The sequence below is a fragment of the Pristis pectinata genome, chromosome 12 (assembly GCF_009764475.1).
Source record: "Pristis pectinata isolate sPriPec2 chromosome 12, sPriPec2.1.pri, whole genome shotgun sequence".
In the NCBI taxonomy this organism is placed as follows: Eukaryota; Metazoa; Chordata; class Chondrichthyes; order Rhinopristiformes; family Pristidae; genus Pristis; species Pristis pectinata.
In genome coordinates, this window is record NC_067416.1 from 52660148 (window position 1) to 52669045 (window position 8898).

General features: G+C 49.9%; 1 protein-coding gene and 4 pseudogenes across 1 annotated transcript in view; 4 read left to right on the plus strand and 1 right to left on the minus strand.

Annotated features, from left to right (window-relative positions):
* Nucleotides 1–8898, minus strand: part of LOC127576624 (zinc finger protein 208-like) — a 149913-nt pseudogene that overhangs the window by 49544 nt on the left and 91471 nt on the right.
* The window catches only part of LOC127576415 (zinc finger protein 850-like), a 244464-nt pseudogene that overhangs the window by 29140 nt on the left and 206426 nt on the right, over nt 1–8898 (plus strand).
* LOC127576414 (zinc finger protein 585A-like) overlaps nt 1–8898 on the plus strand; it is a 204422-nt pseudogene that overhangs the window by 29136 nt on the left and 166388 nt on the right.
* LOC127576550 (zinc finger protein 420-like) overlaps nt 1–8898 on the plus strand; it is a 163290-nt gene that overhangs the window by 29136 nt on the left and 125256 nt on the right. The gene's annotated exons all lie outside the window — the stretch shown is intronic.
* LOC127576616 (zinc finger protein 721-like) overlaps nt 565–8898 on the plus strand; it is an 83900-nt pseudogene continuing 75566 nt past the window's right edge.

Consider the following 8898-nt stretch of genomic DNA (forward strand, 5'->3'; position numbering starts at 1 on the left):
CCTCCCCCCATTCTCCTCCCCCCAGCACGTTTCCCCTCCCTCATTCTCTCGCTCACTCATTGCCCCTCCCACTCATCCCCTCCTCATTCTCCCTCCCTCCCTCATTCCCCCTCCATTCCCCCCTCCCTCCCTCATCCCCCCTCCCTCCCTCCCTCCCTCATTCCCCCTCCCTCCCTCCCTCATTCCCCCCTCATTCCCCCCTCCCTCCCTCATTCCCCCCTCATTCCCCCCTCCCTCCCTCATTCCCCCCCATTTCCCCCCTCATTCCCCCCCATTTCCCCCTCCCTCATTCCCCCCCATTTCCCCCTCCCTCATTCCCCCCTCCACCCACATTAACCCCTCCTCCCCCTCCAACACCTCATTCCCCCCTCCACCCACATTAACCCCTCCTCCCTCCTCCAACACCTCATTCCAGCCTCCTTCCCCCTCGGTGCCCCCACCCCTGCCCATTTCCCCTCTTCTCCCCCCAACCTTCCCCATTCCGCCGGGCCCCGAGTCACCCACCGCGCCGCCGCCATCCCAGTGCGCTTGCGCACACTCGCTCCCTAACCGTGGCACCGGGCCTGCATCACAGAGCCGGGCGTTGCTGAGCAACTCCGGAGAGGGGCCGCCCCGCCCCTCTCCCCAGTCCCGGCCCGGCCCAGTGGCCGTCCTGCCCCCGGTCGATGGGCTGACCTTCCCGGGACCCCGCTCCCAGCTCTCTCCCCTGGTCCCCGGAGTTCAGCGCACCGCCCGCTCGCCTTCCCCGTCCCGCCGACCTGTGTGTCCCCGGGGCCCTGCCCTTCACTTGTGTCCTGCCCTGGGCTCACTGCCCAACATTTCATCCCCATCCCCTCTGGGCTCCCCGCAAACACCCGCCGCCAGAAGATTATTTGGCTCCAAGACACGTCCCTACATTGCGCTAGCACCGACCCCATCCCCGAGTGTGCTGACCCACACTGGGCTCAGCTACAGACACACAATATTAAAAGACCCGTTGTTCTGAGGTTCCTTCCCCATCCTCATCCCCACCATCTCCACCACCTCCTCCAGCCCCATATTAAGATCGATAGATTTCTGGGCAGGAGGTAAATTGGTTTATTATTGTCACATGTACCGATGTACAGTGAAAAACTTTGTTTTGCATCACATCCATATGGGTCATTTCATCACATCAGTACATTGAGGAAGTACAAGGGAAAATAATAACAGAATGCAGAATAAAGTGTTTCAGAGGAAGTGCAGTGCAGGCAGACAATAAGGCCATAACGAGATAGATTGTAAAGTCGAGTCCATCTTGTACTCAGGGATTGGGAGGGGGTGGGGGAATGAGGGGGTAGGAGGCAGTAATGAGGGGGAGGAGGGGTTAATGTGGGTGGAGGGAGTCATGAAGGGGTAATGAAGGGCAAATGAGGGGGAGGGAAGGGGTGGAAGGGGGCAATGAGAGGGACAGAATGAGGGAGGGGAAACTGTGGTATTGGTTTCTTATTGTCACTTGTATTGCTTCAGATTTCCAGCATCTGCAATCTTTTGTGTCTCCATCTGCAGAAAGAGATAATGTTTTGGATTTGATACCCGTTTTAACAGTGAAAGACAGAAAACACATTGAATTTCAGTGGCAGAGTAGGTGAGGGAGGCAACAGGTAGAACAAAGGGAAGTGGCAGAAATGGCCCATTCTGATTATAGCTGGAAAGACAACCAGAGATTTTGATGCCAGTCTGGATGCTGCAATGTTCCCAGATGGAAGATGACGTTGTTCCTCATGCTTGTGTTTGTCATTATTATAACAGCTCGCTACAGAGACTAAAATCTCAGCTGAAATACTGTCCTGTACCTATTGATGACTTTTGTAAATTTCTTTTACAGGATCCAACAAGCAGAGGATTTGTTCATGCGAATTTCAAACACAACGTCAGCGAATTCACACTGGGGAGAGGCCGTTCACCTGCTCTGAGCGTGGGAAGGGATTCACTCGATCGTTCCAGTTGCTGATGCACCAACAAATTCACAGAGAAGAGGCTGTGTATCTGCACTGAGTGTGGGAAGGTCTTACTTCAGTCAACCCACCCGCTGACACACCGGCGTGTTCATTACTGGGGAGCGGCCGTTCTCCTGCTCAACATGTGGTAAGGGATTCGCACATTTATCAAGCCTGATGACGCACCAGCGAGTTCATGCCAGGGAAAAGCCATTCTCCTGCTCGGAGTGTGGGAAGGGCTTTGCTCAGTCAACCAGTTTGCTGAGGCACCAGCGAGTTCACACTGGGGAGAGACCATACTCCTGCTCAACATGTGGGAAAGAATTTACTCAGTTATCCAAACTGATGAGGCACCAGAGAGTTCACACTGGGGAGAGACCATTCTCCCGCTCAACGTGTGTGAAGAATTTACTCAGTTATCCATCCTGATGACGCATCAACGTGTTCACACTGGGGAGAGACCATTCTCCTGCTCTACTTGTGGGAAGGGATTAACTGAGTTGTCCAGCCTGAAGATACACCAGCGAGTTCACACCAGGGAGAAGCCGTACACCTGCTCCGAGTGTGGGAAGGGATTCACTCATTCGTCCCATTTGTTGAGACACCAGCGAGATCACACTGAGGAGAGTCCGTACACCTGCTCTGAGTGTGGGAAAGGATTCAGTCTGCCGTCGCATTTGGTAACGCACCAGAGTGTTCACACCGGGGAGTGGCCGTTCTCCTGCTCAACGTGTGGGAAAGGATTTACTCAGTTAACCAGCCTGACGACGCACAAGGGAGTTCACACTGTGGAGAAGCCGTACACCTGCTCCGAGTGCGGGAAGGGATTCACTCGGTTATCCATCCTGATGACACATGAGCGGGTTCACACCGGGGAGAAGCCGTACACCTGCTCTGAGTGTGGGAAGAGATTCACCCATAGTTATCCAACCTGATGATGCACCAGAGAGTTCACACTGGGGAGAGGCCGTTCTCCTGCTCTACGTGTGGGAAAGGATTCACTCAGATATCTAACCTGATGACACACCAGCGGGTTCACACCAAAGAGAAGCCGTACACCTGCTCCAAGTGTGGGAAGGGATTCACTCAGTCGTCCTATTTGCTGACACACCAGAGAGTTCACACCAGGGAGTGGCTGTTCTCCTGCTCGGAGTGTGGAAAGGGCTTTGCTCAGTCATCCCACTTGCAGGCACACCAGCGAGTTCACACCGGGGAGAAGCCGTACACCTGCTCCGAGCGTGGGAAGGGATTCACTGAGTTGTTCCGTTTGCTGACTCACCAGCAAGTTCACACTGGGGAGAGGCCCTTTGCCTGCCCTACATGTGGGAAGGGATACACTACATCAAACAGTCTGGTGATGCACCAGCGATTTCACACCAAGGAAGGGATTCCCTTGGTCATCTGAGCTGCTGCAACACCAGCGAATTCACACAGTGGAGAAAGATTAAACATGCTGTGTGCTCAGTATACAACCGTCACTGCTACTGAAATCTAGCACAAATTCACAAGTGTTGCAGGTGTTCACGGGGGTCAGATTCTGTCGACGCTGCTGATCTCGCCCAGGTTTGAACCCTGTCATTGGACACAGTTGATTTTCTTTTGTAATCTCTTTAACTGAGTTAGAGTTCAATGTTCTGGATCTGTGATTAAGATAAAGCAGTTCTGTTTGAAACACTTTATCTAAGGCCCTTCCTGTCTCTGCAATGCACACAATGAACAGTGGAAAGAGAGGCCATTCAGCCCATCTGATGACTTCCAGTATTTCTGCTCCACACCAGCCTCCTCCCAACTCACCCAGTATGAACATTGAGAGGAATAGAGAGATGCAGCACAGAAATTGGGCCCTTTGACTCACTGAGTCTGCACTGATTATCAACCAGTCATTTACTCTGATCCTACATTGAAACATTTTTCTTTCTTTTTCAATCTTTTTATTAGTTTTCAAATTAATGCAGATTAATATATAACATCAATGATTGTACATGTAATACAAAGAGATCGGGAGAACGATCGGGAGAATCGGAAGGCATAGATAATCATAAAAAACGATAAAGTGTATTAAAAAAATCTGTAGATCCAACGTTCCCTTAGTGAATGAATATAATATAAAAGAAAGGAAAGAAAAGGATTTATTGTAAAATATAAAAGAAAGAAAAAATCCCCAAAACAATAAGAAAATTTATAAATAGTTTATCAAACCAAACTAAGCTAAGGAAAAAAAAATGCAAAAAAAAACAAACAGAAAAAAAAACTGAACTAAAATTTCTCAGTGGAAACAGAGCAATATTATGTCATCAACTCCATTCCTCTAAGTTGAAAGGTTATTACAAGATGATCTCTATCATGTGAAAATATTGAATAAATGGACTCCAAACTTCCTCAAATTTAAGTGAAGGATCGGCAGTACCACTCCTAATTTTTTCCAAGTTTAAACACGATATAGTTTGAGAGAACCATTGAAAAGTAGTAGGAGGTATTGGATCCTTCCATTTAAGCAAATTGGATCGTTTGGCCATTAAGGTAACAAAGGCAATCAAACATTGAAACATTTTTAAAATTCTGCCCACATTTGCATTGACCACACCCTGCTTCACCCCCACCACCAGCAGATTCTACTAATCACCTGCACATTAGGGACAATTTACAGTACTTTAATAACCTTTCAGCCCACACCTCTTGGGATGTGGGATGAAACTCACACAGTCACGGGGAGAATGTGCAAACTCTGTGCAGTCAACACCTGAGGTCGGGATTGAACCTGGTCGACCCAGGACGTTGGAATGTGAGGCAGCAGCTCTAGAAGCTCTGTGCTCCTTCAGCTTCCCATTCAATGCATTCCTGTCTCTCCGTGTGGTGACACATTCCACGTTGTTGGACTGTGTGGGTGAAGAGCTTCCCCGGAATTTCCTGCAGGACTTCTGCTGTTGAGCGATCCTCCACCTGTGGATGTGCACGGCAGGAATATGCACTGGGTCCCAGTTCAGTGACACCCTACAGCATGGTGATTAGTTGCAGTACTCTTGCTCCCGCAGTACAAACGCTAACGATTATGTACCACACTGTACTCAGTCCTCATTATCCACTGATCTGTGCCCTCAGAAGGCCTTAGTGGGATCCATAATTTTGGTTATCTGTGTGGACTGTAATCCCCTGATCCTCATGGATAACGAGGGCTAGGTGTACCTGAAAAAAGACATCCCTTTGTGATGCCCGTTGCTGTGCCTGGAACCTGGCACAAGTGCCTGCTCTTGCAGCAATGCTCTTGCAGCAATGAATCACCCCACAGTTGCTATGGAGAGGCTGCCGGGGGTGGGGGCTGACGTTGAACAGGCCAGGCTGAGTCCTGTGGCTCCCTGTCACTGAGATGCGGGGTGTGGGCTGCAGCTGGTGAGTCCAGCCCTTGCCAGGGACTGGCAGCACCTGCTCCATGTGTCGACAGACCCAACTGGATCTCACTGGTGTCCCTCGCCAATCCTCACAACTCTCCCCAGCCCAGGGATTTCTCAATGGTAATGAGCACAAAGGCCCGCAGACCTCAGCAAGGGTTACGCTGGAGCGCCACGTCCCAATGCTGCGTGGCTGCAACACACAACCCAGCCCATTCAACACCAGCCCCATGGGCAGCATCTCAACACTGAGCCATTGTAACCCGAGGGTCCTTGACTTGAAATATTAACCCTGCTTCCTTTCCACACGTGCTTAGTGCTTCAGGCATTTTGTTTTACAGAAAATGCTAGAAATACTATTTCCATTTACCTTTGAATTTCCTGTCACATCTCTTTCAGCAATGCCAACCTTGAAGAAATTCTCCTCTGCACTCTGGCAGTATTTCCGTCCGTCTCTTTTGGCCATTCTGGTGACGGACCTTTGAGCTGAAATGTTATTTCTGCCTCCCTTTCCACAGTTGCTGCCTGACCAGCTGAGTGTTTCCTCCAGACTCCAGGATATAATGTTGGCTCCTTGGTGCCAGGGTAAAGGATGTGTTGGATCGGGTACAGAGCATTAGAACATTGAAGATTACAGCACAGTATGGGCCCTTTGGCCCACAATGTTGTGCCGACATTTTATCCTGCTCTAAGATCTATCTAACCCTTCCCTCCCACATAGCCCCCAATTTTTCTATCATTCCCATGTCTATCCAAGAGTCTCTTGAAAGTCCCTAATGTATCTGCCCCCAGAACCTCTTCAGGCAGTGCATTCCATGCACCCACCACTCTCTGTGTAAAAAATATACCCCTGACATCCCCCTTATACCTTCCTCCAATGACCTTATGTCCCTTTATGTTAGCCATTGTCGCCCTGGGGAAAAGTCTGACTGTCCATTCGATCTAGGCCTCTTATCATCTTGTACACCTCTATGAAGTCACCTCTCATCCTCCTCTCCAAAGAGAAAAGCCCGAGCTCGCTCAACCTATCCTCAGAAGACATGCTCTCCAATCCAGGCAGCATCCTGATAAATCTCCTCTGCACCCTCTCCAAAGCTTCCACATCCTTTGTACAATGAGTTGACCAGAAATGAACATAATACTCCAAGTGTGGTCTGACCAGAGTTCTATAGAGCTGCAACATCACCTTGCTGCTCTTGAACTCAGTACCCCATCTAATGAAGGCCAACACACCATACGCCTTCTTAACAACCCTATCGACCTGTGTGGCCGCCTTGAAGAAATTCTCCTCTGCTCTCTGGTAGTATTTCCATCTGTCTCTTTTGCCCATTCTGGTGAAAAAATGTAGAGAGAAAATAGAGAGATTACAAAATCCAAATGTTCCACAATGGAACCCACATGACACTTCAATCACTGATGATCTCCATTCCTTTGTTCTGAAGTATCTGCCACCCTGAAAGGCATTTGAGACGTGGCCGTCCATACAAATACCTGTTTCCCTCTACAGGTTAACGACAAAGTGGACTCCACCAGATGACCCCAAATATCCAGACATGGATTGTAGTGACAGACACAGTTATTGTTTTTCATCCATCGATACAGAGACTAGCAGGCAGGGTGTCTCTCTCCCTCTCTCTTTTCTGACTTTTCTCTGACTGCCCGATCGAGCATCAAACATCAGCACGTTGTTATTTTCTATTGTTGTCGTAATCACGTCACACACACACACACACACACACACACACACACACACACACACACACACACACACACACACACACACACACACACACACAACTGTACTATGTGTTAAAGGGACATTCACCAAATAGTAACCTAATCTGTAACATGTCGATCATCGACCTGTAACATTGGAGAAACAAAGGACGGCAGATGCTGGAATCTGGATGAAAAACACAATGATGCTGGAGGAACTCAGCAGGCCAGGCAGCATCCATGGAGAAAAGCAGGCAGTCAAAGTTTCGGGGTCAGGGCTGCATTCAGGACTGAAGATAGGACAAGGGGAAGCCCAATATAGGGTAACTAGGGAGAGAATAGGTCCCTTTAGGCATCAGTGCCATCATCTGTGTGTGGAACCACAAGAGAGGGGCGAGATATAAAATGAACGTTTCTCATCTGTATTTGCACAGAGAAGGTCATGCAAGCTAAGGAATTAAGGGATACGAGTATTGATGTCTTGGGACATATCGTCATTACAAAAGAGGAGGTGCTGGCAGTCTGAAAGCATATTTGGGTAGACAAATCTCCAGGACCTGACCAATTGCATCCCAAGACCTTGCAGGAAGAATAGGAAAGAAATTGCATGGGCCCTGGTAGAGTTATTTGCATCTTCCTTAGCCAGGGGTGAGATACCAGAAGTCTGGAAGATGTGCCTTTATTTAAGAAGGGCTGCAAGGACAAGCCAGGGAACCACAGGCCAGTGAACCTAACGTCAGTGGTGGGAAATTACTGGTGGGGATTCTGAGCAACAGGACCTACCAGCGTGTGGAAAGGCAAGGGCAGCCAAGGGACAGTCAGCACGGCTTTGTGAATGGGAGATCGTGTCTCACAAACATCACAGTGTTTTTCATCACAGGCGGAGGACTGTGCCGGGCTGCCGTGTGGGGAGCAGGCGCAGTCTGGCTCTTTGGCAGTTGCAGACACGATAAGACTGCAGATGCTGGAATCTGCTGCAAAAAGACTGCTGGAGGAACTCGGCAGATCGAGCAGCATCTGTGGAGGCAGAGGGATGATTGGTGTTTCGGGTGAAGATACTGCATCAGGACTGAGTGTAGAGGGAAGACAGCCGGCATAAAGAGGTGAGAGGGAGGGGGGAGGCAGAGGTTGGGAGGTGGAACCAGGTGAGGTGGGAGATGATGGGCAGGTGGAGGCAGATGGATTGGGGGTTGGGGGGAGGCAGAAGGTAGAGACATCGGCTGGAGCTGATGTGGAACCAGATAAGGGAGGGAACGTGAGCAGGTGGCAGCAGCTGGGGCAGGGGTAAGTAGACAGAGGCAGAGAGATGACAAGTGAAAGCTGGGAAGGGAGGAAGGATGATGAGCAGATGGAATCAGGGGCGGGAGGGGAACGGATCTCGGGAATGGGCGGTAGGGGAAAGAGGGAGGAGGAAAAGGTGAACAAAATGAGAATCTGGGAGGAGTGGGAAAGGAACGAGAGTTGGTCGCCTGAAACTGTCAAATTCAACGTCCGTACCTTTGGGCTGTAGGCTCACCAAGTGGAATACAAAGTGCCGTTTTTCTAGTTTGTGTTTGGCCTCACCATGGCAGTGGAGAAGGCCGAGGACAAACAGGTCGGTGTGGAAATGAGGAGGGGAATTGAAATGAGCTGGAACCGGAAGCTCGAGGTGGCACATCATCCTTCACCATTTCTGCGTCAGGATCCCAGCACCAGTCACATCTTCCCCTCTTCCTCCACTTTCTTCCAAAGGACCACTCTCAGTGGTGGAGCAGCCGTCCAAAACTAGAGGCTCAAGGTGAAAGGAGAAAGATTTAAAAAGGATTGGATCGGGTGGCAGCTGAGGGAATGTTTCTCAT